The sequence below is a fragment of the Dipodomys spectabilis genome, unplaced genomic scaffold (assembly GCF_019054845.1).
Source record: "Dipodomys spectabilis isolate Male_0828 unplaced genomic scaffold, ASM1905484v1 ptg000436l, whole genome shotgun sequence".
Taxonomy (NCBI): Eukaryota; Metazoa; Chordata; class Mammalia; order Rodentia; family Heteromyidae; genus Dipodomys; species Dipodomys spectabilis.
Genome location: NW_024871113.1, coordinates 2,149,871 through 2,163,230, shown reverse-complemented (window position 1 = coordinate 2,163,230; position 13,360 = coordinate 2,149,871). Strand labels below are relative to the sequence as shown.

General features: G+C 36.8%; 1 pseudogene; it reads left to right on the top strand.

Moving 5' to 3' along the window:
• Positions 1-13,360, top strand: part of LOC122097809 — a 33,715-nt pseudogene that overhangs the window by 7,274 nt on the left and 13,081 nt on the right.

Below are 13,360 nucleotides of genomic sequence, written 5' to 3'. Positions count from 1 at the left end.
AAGAAGTGAGTATAAAACACTGCAAGAAGTGAGTATAAAACTTAAGCTAGATCCTTATATATCACCCTGCACCAGAATCAACTCCAAATGGATCAAAGACCTTGAACTCAAAGCAGACACTCTGAAAACATTACAAGATGGAATAGGAGAAACCCTAGGTCTCCTTGGCTCAGGCCGAAATTTTCTGAATAGAGACCCGGAAACACAACAAATCAAAGAAAGGTTGGACAAATGGGATTGCATAAAGTTGCAGAGCTTCTGCAGGGCAAATGACATAGCTAGCAAGATCAATAGAAAGCCCACGGATTGGGAGAAGATCTTTACTAGCCATACAACGGACAAGGGTCTCATATCTAAAATATACTTGGAACTCAAAAAATTAAACCCCCCAACAACAAATCCTCAAAGAAACAACTGCCCAATAAATAAGTGGACGAAAGACTTAAAGAGAAACTTCTCTGAAGAAGAAAGAAGGATGGCCAATAGACACATGAAGAAATGTTCAACATCCCTAGCCATAAAAGAAATGCAAATCAAAACAACATTGAGATATCACCTCACTCCAGTTAGAACAGCAAAAATCAAGAACTCTAACAACAACAGATGCTGGAGGGGATGTGGACAGAAAGGAACCTTACTTCATTGTTGGTGGGAATGTAAACTTGTTCAACCACTTTGGAAAGCAGTATGGAGGTTCCTCAAAAGACTTCACATAGAGCTCCCCTATGACCCAGCAATCCCACTTTTGGGCATTTACCCTAATGTTTACAAACAAGACCACACTAAAGCTACCAGCACAACTATGTTTATTGCAGCATTATTTACCATAGCTAAGATATGGAACCAACCCAGATGCCCCTCAGTAGATGAATGGATCAAGAAAATGTGGTATATATACACAATGGAATTCTATGCCTCCATCAGAAAGAATGACATTGCCCCATTTGTTAGGAAATGGAAAAACTTGGAAAAAATTATATTAAGTGAAGTAAGCCAGGCCCAAAGAAATGTAGGTCCCATGGTTTCCCTTATTTGTAATATCTAGTATATGTATGAGTCAAGCGGAAAAGGTCAGATAATGTGATGTCAGGAAAATGAACCCTTAGATGTGTATTTTCATGTTTTTTTTCTTTCATGCATGTGTTTCTAATGCATTTATAAGATTATCTCTTTGTTGCTTTGTATGTCCCTCCCCCACAGTATAACCCCTGCTTTCACTATATTTGATGTCAGTATAACTTGTGGAGGAGATGGGGAAAAACCAGTTGTTTAAGGATACAGGTGGACCTGTTGCAACAATGAGAAGTACAAGTTGTCATGTCCAAAACGAGCTTTACAACGTTGGTGTGGGGGGGGGGGATGGAGAAGGATTGGGATTAGGGCGGGAGGGGGGAGGCTGGGAAGGGATGTGAAGGGTAAACAAAGGAGGAGGCTGCAATGCTTGGTAAGAAATGTACGCACTATCCTGCCCATGTAACTGTAACTCCTCTGTACAGTATGTTCACAAATAAAATTAAATTAAATTTTAAAAAAAAAAGAAGTGAGTATAAAACACTGCAAGAATGTGATCAGTGCAGAATGACTTCCTTGACATTTCTCACAACATGATGAACAACCCCCCCAAATTCTAAAATCCATGGATTAGCCTTGATAATTTGTTTTTTGACTTTCATTTTTGTTTGTTTTTGGCATTTTGTCTATTCTTCATTTGTTAACATGTATACATGTACACACACATATCATGTCCAACATTGCAATGCTTTGGCAAACCACATATACAACCACCTATATATACTACATATACCATATAGCCTGTGTATTAGGTGATACTAACTAGAATTATATAAGTATACTCTGTGATACTCGGTCATGAACCAGATCACCTAATGACTTATTTCTCATGATGTATATCCATGGTTAAGGAATAATGACTGTATACACATATGCTTATGCATATATATTCTATTCTGCACATAGTCCATTCTAGACATCATTTACAAATGTAATAATGGACACATCTTGTTTTATCGTTCTTAGCCAGTGTTCTTCACAGGAGATTTGGTCTCCCATTAATGGCACAATTGTATCAGAGTAGTCATTAGGATCGTGGTGTCACCTCAATAAATTGTTTGAAGATAAACTTTGTAATAACATGTGAATTGAGAAAGTCAGAGCCCGAGCAGATTTAAATGGTATCCCATATAATTCCTACCATTAAACTCTAGGACATCCTTCATAAAATCTCCATCATCCTAATGCATAGAAAGCCTCCATTTCATTCATTATGTAAATGTTTACTAAGAACTTGACTTTCATGAGTTCCCAAGATATGACATTGGTTATACTCAGGATAAGTGCAGTCAATACAAACATCTGTGACAAAATAGAGAGTTATAACACAATATTCAGGGCTGTGCTTTGAAAAGCTACAAATACAGCTAGGTGTCAGTTCTATGCAACTTAAGAAAGCAAAAATGCTGCCCAACTCTCCAAATGTATTGCTGCCTAACCAAATGACTGAATTTTCTATCCTATCTTTGAAATTCATCTACTTTCTTATTTATTTTTTGTTTTCAACTCATCCTTTTTTATATACTAGTCCAAAAAGTCACAGGGTTATTTTCACAGAATTAGGGCAGGATTGCTGAGCGTAATTAGAGAAAGCAATGGTGGTTGTTCCTCACAAACCTGTCCTATCTTAACTCCTCGTGCATCTCAGTCAATTGTCTTTGTGGTGAACACTCCCCTTTTAACTTTGTGACAGAATGCCCAGGATGTGTTTCTTATAAAAACTGATGGTAATTCTCTCTTTTTTGGAGGGTGGGGGGTCGGTCATGGGGCTTGAACTCTGGGCTTGGACGCTGTCCCTGTGCTCTTCAGCTCAAGGCAAGTGCTCTACCACTTGAGCCACAGCACCACTTCTGGTTTTCTAGTGGTTTATTGGAGATAAGAGTCTCACGGACTTTTTCCTGCCTGGGCTGGCTTTGAACTGCGATCCTCAGATCTCAGCCTCCTGAGTAGCTAGGAATATAGGCGTGAGCCACCGGTGCCCAGCCTGGTAATTCTTTCTTAGATAGAGGTAAATCTCAGTAGTGCTATTAATGCTATGTGCCTAAATCCTAGTGTGAGTGACGGGAGAGGATGCAACTCAGACGTGTATAATTTTAGAGGTGAGTCACTCATTAAGACTGGAACACAAATTCTTCTGAGACTAATCAATGACATAACCAGAATTAGATCTAAAAAGTAATTTTCTCTTGCTTATTTCTCATGTCTCAAACAACAACAACAAAACTATCAACTAACTTCAGGGACAGAGGATAAAGGCCAAGGCTATAGAGAATTTGTCACTGTCAACAGAGAAGATACAACCTTTGCTGAAAGGGAAAAGAAAAGCCTGTAATGGTTACAAAGGAAAGGAGGAGCTCCCGCAAGAGTAGTAAGAAACAGTGGGAAAGACCATAATGGCAAGTTATCTCTGCAGTTTACACTATCCAGGATGTCCCATCTGCTCCTCTGCCAGTTCAGGACGAGGAGATGTGGTCCAGTCTCTTGTCATCATGGGAAAAGGATGATGAAAGCAATGGCCCTGGTGGTAAACGTAAAGCAGCAGTCAATGCAGTCCTGATAACATAATTGAAATGCAGAGTACATTTCCTCATATAAATTTTATCACATGGCAAATAGATCCTGGAATAATTCTGTGTGATGAAATTATACTTATGTGACATGATATTATCATCGAAATATTAAACAATGCATTTCTTTGTTTTGTCTTTTGTCTTTTCTTTTTTGGTACTAGGGATCAAACCTATCACATTGCATTTGCTAGGCAAGTGCTTTGCCACTTAGCTACATCCCAGCCCCCAATGAATTTCTGAGTCTTGGTATTCCTATCTTCTCCATTTCTCCAATCTATGACTTCATTTGCTGCAAAACAGGGATTGTGCCAGAGGCACAGGACCAACAATGAAGCAACCAGAAAGGCAATAGGTTCAAATTCCTTCGACTTGGAGTAATAGAAAGACTAGTAGAAAGAAACAGAAGAATGTTTGTTTTTGTGGGCAAGGTGTGTCTCTTGAAGGCAGAAGATGAAAGGATCTTGCTTTTTAATCCAACTAGACAGTCTATGTCGCTTAATTGGAGAGTCAAGTCCATTAATATTGAGAGTTAGGACTGAGGGGTGTTTGGTAGTTCCTGTCACGTTATCCACCTTCTTAGGGGCTGTGCCAACTGGGTTCTTCCTATGATTCTCAGATTCTCGGTTTGGGGGCCGTTTCTTGGCCTTTATCATGCTCTTGGTTTTCTATGTGTAGGACATCTTTAAGTATCTTTTGTAATAATGCTGGTTTGGTGGAGATATATTGTTTCAAATTTTCTTTGCTGTTGGAAGGTTTTTATTTATTCCTCCATTATAAAGGAGAGTTTAGCTGGGTACAGTATTCTTGGTTGATAGTTGTTTGTCTTTAGGGCATGGAATACATCATTCCAGACTCAAAGAAACATAGGTCCCATAGTTTCCCTTATTTACAATAACTAGTATACAACTAGGATAATCCTACCAGACAAGCAGAAAAGGTCAAAAGCTATGGACATATGACCCGTAATGAACCCCAAAATAGGGACACAAGAGGTTTCTCTTTGTTTTTATTGTTTTTAATGTACTATGTGATTTTTAGATTTCTTTTGTATGTTCTTCCCTCTATGGTATAACCCCTGTTGTCACTGCATTTGATTCTGATGCCCTGTATCTTGTATATACATTTTTCTAAATTGGGGAGGGGAAGGGAAATAACAAAGTGCTGAAACAAGGATATAGGTTCACCTATTGTAACAATGAGATGTATAGGACACTGTTGAAAACAAACTTTACAACTTGGGGCAGGGGAGAAGTGGGGGAAGTGGGGAGGAAAGGATTGTAGGGGAAAAACTAAGGAAGGGGTAACAATGCTCAATAGCAAATGTACTTATTACCTTATTCATGTAACTATAACCCCTCTGTACAGTATCTTTATATATTTTAACTCAATTCTAGAATGGATTTTTTTTCTGTCCGTCATGGGGCTTGAACTCAGGGCCTGGGGGCTGTCCCTGAGGTCTTTTGGCTCAAGGCTAGTGCTCTACAGTGGCAGTCCACAGTGCCACTTACAGTTTTCTGGTGGTTAATAGGAGATAAGAGTCTCAAGAGTCTCATGATCTTTCTTGCTTGAGCTGGCTTTGAACTGTAATCTCCAGATCTCAGCCTCTTGAGTAGCTAGGATTACATGCATGAACCACCAGTATCCGGCTAGAATGGATTTCTCAATATGAAAGAAAAAGGGTAAATAAAGAACTTGAGGGGCAAAGTTGGCCTGTGATTGTCCTAAGGTGAGTGAGCCAGATGCGGTGCATGCCTGACACTCCTGCCCAGGAATTGTGTGGGAATAAGGCATTCACAGGCCCAATTGCATCCTTTATAAGCAGTGGATCCTGTATGTTCCATGAGCTTCCTCTAGTTTCTCCCTTTGAGAAGATTGGAGACCTTCTTTCAACAGTCCCTTTGCCTTCTACCCATCCAACAAAACATCTGCCCAATAGTTCAACATTGAGTTCCATAAGAACTGAGTTATATGAATGACCATGATATCTTCCTCACAGAAAAATCTTCCTTTTACATGTAAGCTTAAAAATTGGTGGTAAAGGTAGCAGGACAAGGCAAGTGTGTTGTTCTAGAAACCTAAATGTGTGTGGTAGGTAGGAGGAAATATCCATCATATTTTAGGTACATTAATAGGAAAAAAGTCAGATACCATGGCCTCATAAGGAGGTTTAGCCTCATTCTGTGAGTCTTTTCCTTTATTCTAACATACTGAACTGTTGAGGAGACTAGTAATGAAGTTGGTGTGCAAAACAGAGGCAGCAGAATATAGGATACAAAGTTGGATGACAGAGGACATAGTTGCTGATATTTACTAAGCAACCACTTTTGTCTTTGCCTTATGCTAGTCTTATATACTGTCTCATTTAATCATTTTGTCAACAATATGAAGTTTGGAAGAAGAAAATTCACATATGTTGAGTGACATGTCCGTCCAAAGTTTCCTACTGGGTAAGCAATAGAACCTATATCTATCTAACACCTACAACAGTGCTTTTTCTTTTGATCAATATTGTCTTCACAATTTCCCCAAATCTAATTTACAAACAGCCATTAACATTACAACCTTTTCCCAAATTAGAGTCTGGACTCCAGTTACATTACACACTGCTACTAATGCCTACAGAAATCCTGTAAGCACTATGCTAATTACATGTAATGACCTAATCAGTAATGAAATCTTGAATGGCAATTACTTTTTGTTTTCATAGCAAAATGAAAAACCTTTTGTTCACTATTTGTGAAGTAGACATATGAAGACTGATGTTCACATGAGAGAATTTAATGAGCCACAATAGAAAGGCACAGTAGCTATGGCCACAGGAAAAGAATAAGGCTAGTAAGGATATTCTTTTAAAGGACATTCATTTCAAGCAAACAATTGTGACATCATCACTTGAAAAGCAACTTGCATTCTATACTTCTAAGAGAAAGTAGATCAAGAGCTAGAACTTTACGACTAAGAAGCAGTTTGTGTATGAACAAGAAAAGTGAGCATATGTGAGTCCAAACCCAGGTAGGCAAATATGTAAAATCAGAAAGTGACAAGAAGGTTTAAGTCTATAGCAAGCAATAATTACTCATGAGATCTTATGAATAGAATTGGCAATTAGCCCTTTTGGTAGTTCTGAAATGGTCAATCATAAAGGGCTCTGTTATATTTTATAAGAGAGAAATAGATGGAAGTGATGCCTAGCAACAGTCTCAGGAAAGGTACAGTTCTCTGTTATATAATATAAAATATCCTCCCCCCACGAAAAAAATCATGTGTTAAAGTCTTGATCCTCAATGAAGTGGTGCTTAGAAGTCAAGCCTTTGAAGGAGGTGATTGGCTTATGAGTTTACTGACCTCAATAACGGATTCATGCACTGATGGATTCCTAACTTGGTAGCATTAATGGGAGGTGGTAGAAACATGAGCAGATGATTCCTGGTTGAATACAAACGCACATGCCTCTGCAGATATGTCGCCATAGCCTCTTTCTTGCATGCTCTCTGCTTCCTGGCTGCGATGAAGTGAGCATTTTTGCTCTTCTCCATGCTCTCCACAATTAAATTCTATCCCACTACAAGCCAAGAAACAACATAGCCAAATAACCATGGACTGAAATCTCTTAAATAGTAAATTAAATCTTTGCTCCTGTAAGTTCATTTTCTTAGGCATTGTGTCACATTGCTGACAAACACACACACTCTTCTTTGCTCTGAAACTCTGAGTAAGCTAGGAACAGTGGTTTGGGACTTGAGTTCCTTAAGGTAGAGAAGAACTGTAGCAAAAATATTTACTGATTAGTGTAGGAGCAATGAAAAAATGGTCTATATAGAAAAATGGGTTAGGGGGCTGGGAAGGTGGCTCAGTGGTAGAGCGCTTGCCTTGCATGCATGAGGCCCTGGGTTTGATTCCTCAGCACCACATAAGAAAAAAGAAAAAAGCTGGAAGTGGTGCTGTGGCTCAAGTGGTAGAGTGCTAGCCTTGAGCTGAAGAGCTGAGGGACAGCACCTAGGCCCAGAGTTCAGGCCCCACGACCAGACCCTCCCTCCCCCCCACAAAAAAAAGAAAAATGGGTTAGTAGCTACTCAACTTGTAAATAGCCAATCAAAGTTAGATTATCTGTTCCTAAATCCTGAATGATTATCTATCTGTATAAGAAAATTTCAATAGTCATAAACACTACCGATTGCATATTTTTGTGGTGAGTTCTATACCAAATAAAAATTTTTACCTTTTTTGTCTTTTTTTTGGAGAGACAAGATTGAGACTCCAGCAAATGGTAAAGTATCATTTAATTCTCACTGTGTTACGAAAGTGGATAAGACCTTCTGAAGGGAAATTTAAAGTGAATTACTACTTGTACCTAGACATGCTTAGAAAGCTTAAAACCAGGAAAAAGTTGATTTTATTAGTTGTCCCTCTTTCCTTGCAGAATATTGTTTATGTTGATGAGTTCTGAGTGGCTGAAAGTTAAAATGAAGTGTATGTCCAAAAGAAGGAGGGAAGAAGAAAAGATTTAAAACATGCAGCTGCAAAAGTATTTCAGACTAATATTTCTGTGGCAAGGATTATTCTGGGATGTGGATATTTTAACTTATATTATGTCTTTTCTTCTTTTTCGAATATTGTTTGAATTGGAATTTTTTGCTTTTTCTTTGAGGGCTCAGAAGAACATAAGAAAGAATTGTCCTTTAGCAATGGTAAGTAATTCATGACTAACAAGCCTTGTCATGAATTTGTTCTATAAAAGTCTTTAACTTCTCCTCCTCATATAGTCACCACCATCATTAGAAAACTATATAATAAGATGTTGGAATTTATTGTTGCTATCTTAATGATTTATTTTACCTACTATTAAAAAGCACATTTGGAGGATGAAAGTCTATTTCTAATTGCTGAGGTAAATGGTGACCTAACACAAAACAAAGTGACAGATGGAATATACGAGAAACAATCTCAGATAATAAAATGTCAGTCTTAATGAATTGCAATACCTTCCATTGGAACCTCTTTTGGGAGATTTTTCTTTCTCCACTTTTTTGCAAGAACAGTTTACTCACATAAACCTATCTTTTGTTTCAACAATGCCATATAACAGGCTTGTTCAAACCAGCCACACTAAATATTTTTCTTGTAAATCCTCAGATTTATATCCCAATCCATAATTATGATTACACACACTTACATGTTTTTCATTGACTCTCTAATATTAATTTGTTTGCTGATTGATGTCACACATAACTATAGTCTGTAACTAAAAGATAGTGTAATTGTTAACACTGTTGAACATAAAAAGTTCATGCATGCTGTAGTGACTAAAATAGAATGACTCAGAAATGCCATTTGGAGTATTATTGTTTTCATTTATGACCTTTTAAAAGGACCAGGGATGAATGTTTATTCTCTTCCAGGGAATTTTAAGAATTTCTTCTCTTCCTGGGAAAAAAACAATTTGGAACAGGGGAAGGCTCAAAGTGCAGGAATACTGAGCCAAGAAGTTATATGATGGCAAAGCCAGTGGTGAGTGAGCCAACAATACAGAATCCCACAAGATAGAACAGCCACAGCAGGCCTGAGTAACACTGAAGCAGGTCAGACCGTTGGGAATTTGGTGAAGCCAAGTACCGAAGTTGAGTAATGAGAAGCAAGAATGGAGCCAAAAGCCAAATGGGAGTAAACAATGTCACAGGGCAGAGTTAGGTAATAACCTTGTGAGATCTTATCTGATTACAAAGTTGGTAGAGAATTACATTTTTTAAATGGGAAAGAAGTTATTTTTCTATTTTGTAAGATGGTAGTACTTTCCAGAGGCTACCTTCAGGTTAATTTTGACAATTGCCTACGAGCTTTTCCAGTTAATAATAGGAAATCTTTGACTATCTTCATTTTTTTTATTGTGAAAATACCATACAGAGGAGTTACAATTACATGGGCAAGGTAATGAGTACATTTCTTATCAAGCATTGTTGTCTCCTCCTTTGTTTCCCCTTCCCATCCCTTCCTGTCTCCATCTCCCCTGCCAAAGTTGTAAAGTTCGTTTTTTGACATAACCTCTTGTACATCTCATTGTTGCAATGGGTCCACCTGTAGCTCTATTTAAACAATTTGTTTTTTCCCTTCCCCTCCGCAAATTATACCTACATCAAATACAGTTCTTTGTCTATCTTCTAATCCCTACTTTCCTGTTATTTATTTTCATTATATCTGTTCTTCCTCCACCAACATTATTTTCAGTGAGTCCAACATCTTTTATGTCAAAAATATATAAATCCTAAGATTATTTTTCCCTAAAGTTATGATTCTGAAATGCTTTGTTGTTAGTTTTTTCCATGACTAGGAATTCAAATAGCCTGCATGTTTTAAATATAATTCCTTGGTGTAGTAATCGCTCCTTATCCATGGAAGATTCCAAACTTCTCAATGGATGGGCACCAAACCTTAAATATATTATTTTTGTCCTAGACATATAAACCTTCAATAAATCATAATGTACATATTAGGTACACTCAGAGATTAAAATAATAACTAATTTTTATATAGAAAAAAATAACAAAATACTGTAACAAATTTGTCAGAGTCACTACTCTTACATCTCAGGGCCATTATTAAGTAAGATGAAAGCCATCTAAACACAAGCAATGCAACATCATGACAACTGATCTGACCATTGAGAAGGCTACTAGATGACTGACATATAGCATGGATATACTGGACAAAGAGATGATTTATGTCCCTGGGTTATAGAACAGATGGCATGAGAGTTCATCATGCTACTTGAAAGGTGCTTGATTTAAAATTTACTAGTTTGCTTCTGGAATTTTCCACTTAATATTTTCAGCCTGAGATTGACTATGCATAACTAAAACAATGGGAAGTAAAATTAGGAGAGGAGACTATTGAATATGTTGCATGCATTTAATATAGGTAAAGTCATTCTCCAAACCAAATCGATAAGTAGAATGATGAAGAGTCATGTTTTATAACATTTTTAATTAATCAAGTAAAAGATATTATTTATTTATAAGCCAATGGGTTGAAAATATCACATGAATTCACTCCCTTCCCATCATCATATTGATGAGCAGATGTGGACCATACTGTCTTCAGTTCCCTGTGAGGAGCAGTGACTAATACAGGCTCTCAGTCTAGCTTTTGTCTAAATACAAAATTGAACACAATAAAACAAAACACAACCAAGTTACAAAATATAGTAATAACAAAATAGGCCTAAGAAAATATGCAAGATAAAATAAATATTAAACAAATAAAAATTTCACATGAAACTAAAGAAGGAGAAATTTTAGATAATTCATAATCCTCATGCCATATTTTACCAGTTAACAAGTGAAAGTAACTACATGAGGAATAAAGATTATGAAAAAGGATGATTGTCATTTAGAAAAACTAACATCAAAAACAATGCAACACTCCATTTCTCTATTGTTATTAGCATATATTAATTGTATGAAAGTGTTTCATTGAGAAATGCATGCATATAATGTACTTTGATCAAATCTATCCCCCCTGTTACTTTGCTGATCGCTTCTTTTTGTAAAACAAATTTATTCTATTTTCATACATGGCTATGGAATACTTCAATCATATTAAATCCCATTTACCCTTCTCCCTGGAAATTAATATCTGGATATCTAAGCAGAGAAGAGAGTATTTGTACAAATAAAGAAAGAAATATGTGTCCTGAAGTAGGTTCTCCATGTTGATTGGGATCCACAGAGCCAGAATAGCTCTGTAAATTCTGAGTGTCTGGTTGCTATTTTGAACTTTTGGAATTTCTAATGGAAATCAATAAGGATAGGATCCCTGTAGTTGACATCTTCCTCCTTTTCCTTTGCTTAAAAACACCATCTATAAAAACAAATAGATAAACAAACCAAGTGCTCCTTTCTAAGGTAAAAAGCCAGTGTGTGGAAAGGAACCTTGACATTTAGAAAGATTCATGTTCCATTGCTCACAAAGAATCATCAACCCAGGGATGCTTCTGCTCTATCAATCATTGTCTAATATTTCTATTAACTTTCTCTACAAAGAGAAGGCCTAGGCCACTTACATCCTTGGTAATGTACTTCTTTCTCCTCTGTGATCAAGGGCATAGACCCTGGGAATGCTTTTTAGACCATAGTACTCAAACAAGTAGAGCCCATCTGTTTTAAATGAAGCCATTTACTGCATTAAGGAAAACCATAGAACATGAGAGGAGATATTCCAAATTGATCAAGAAAGGCATGTTTTAAAGAACAGGATTTCAGGTTTCCCCTGCCCCAGCACATACATATATCTTATATGCTGGAATATTAGTATTTGGGGAATCATTAGAAATGCATGGACAAGAGACCTCGTGCTGCAGGTGATCCCTGCTATCCCTGCCCAGATCTACTCAGGTGAGGAAAATGCTCTACTCTACGCTTTCTTGGAAGTTTGAGATTGTTGCCAGATTTCAAAAGAACAGAAAAAGGCTACTACAGCACAAGAGCTTACACCATGTTCCTAATCACCCATTGAGAGCCCTGACAAATATACTTAACACATAATATTTGCATGAATATTTCTTCATCAGCAGGAGATTAGAGGTGGCAAACTAAAGGGTGTGAGGGAAAAGAGAGAGGAGAAGGAGGAAGTGACTTAGAGAAGATTTGTAAAAGCCTATTTGAAGAAGGTAAAAAAGAAAAACTACATCTTAGGGCCATGTTTTATGACTATCAACCCCAAGAAAGAGACACAAGAGGTTTTATCTTTGCTGTTGTTTTTAATATACTATGTGATTTTTTTTTGTTTCTTTTGTATACCCTCATGGCATAACCCCTGTTGTTACTGTATTTGATTCTGGTACCCTGCATATTATATATACATTTTTCTAATTTGGGGAGGGGAAGGGAAATAACAAAATGCTGAAACAAGGATACAGGTTGACTCACTGCAACAAGGAGATGTACAAGACATTATGTTGAAAATAAAATTTACAACTTGGGGAGGGAGGAAGGAGTTGGGGAGGAGGGAGAGAAGGGATGGAAGGGCAAAATCAAAGGAGGGGGTAACAATGCTCAATAGGAAATGCACTCATTACCTTATTCATGTAACTGTAACCCCTCTGTATAGTATCTTTACAAAAATATATATTAAAATTTTTTAAAATAACATAAGCACATATATGTATATATCTGTATTATTTTATACATATGTATATATGCATGTATACATATATGTATATATGCTTATATATGTATTTATAGACATATATCTATATACACATGTATATGTATATGTATGTATATGCAATAGTACTACTGTACTATACCAGTAATAATCAGTATTTTTAATATTACAAACATCAGAAATAAATATAGTGTTGTCCTTTGAGAAGTTAGAAAATTTCTCTAAAAAAATGGGTTCATGGACTAAACAGAAGAATTCAGAATAAATGAAGCATCATTAAACACCAGTGAGCAATCTCTATTGTTAAACCTTGTTTTCTATAAGCCTGAAAAAGACACCTTCATCCTAGAATGATAGAATTACACTACTCAAATGCCCTTTGGTACTAAAATTTTTCAGTGGCATAATTTCATTTCTGCTATCCAATTTCACCGTAAAGTTATTTCTAAATGCATTGCAAGTTTGAGCTGAACAGCTGAAGTTTCTGTGCATCCTGATCTAAGGCGCTATCTCTGTACAAGAATTCTGACAAAGCCTTTCAACTGAAATTTCCAGAAAGC